The sequence below is a fragment of the Crocuta crocuta genome, unplaced genomic scaffold (genome assembly GCF_008692635.1).
Source record: "Crocuta crocuta isolate KB4526 unplaced genomic scaffold, BGI_CrCroc_1.0 scaffold1247, whole genome shotgun sequence".
NCBI lineage: Eukaryota > Metazoa > Chordata > Mammalia > Carnivora > Hyaenidae > Crocuta > Crocuta crocuta.
The window spans coordinates 337,972-338,330 of record NW_027532329.1 but is presented as its reverse complement, the minus strand read 5'-3'; positions in this window follow the sequence as shown (position 1 = coordinate 338,330).

Genomic DNA, 359 nt, shown 5'->3' with positions numbered 1-359 from the left:
GGTCAGGCACAGTGCTGGGCACTCCCCTGCCCCCGCCTCAGCTCAGCCCACCCCTTCCCTGGTCAGCTGGAGCCGGGCAGGGCAAGAGGGACAGGCAGCTGCAGGAAAATGGCGGCGCCAGGCTCCTCCTCGGAGCTTTCCGGGCTGTCCCGGGTCACGTGACTTGGGCGCCGCCCCTCCTTTTCCTTCTCCCGCCCCTTTTCCCTTTCCTTTCCTTTTCGACGCCCGTCCTCCCTCGCTCCGCGAGGGAAGAGCGGGGCGGCGCCCGCGCGTTACGTGATGGAACCCGCCTGGCGGGCGCAACAGGAGGCCTGCCTGGGGGCAGTGCGCCCAGCCGCGTCACGTGACGCTTCTTGCCA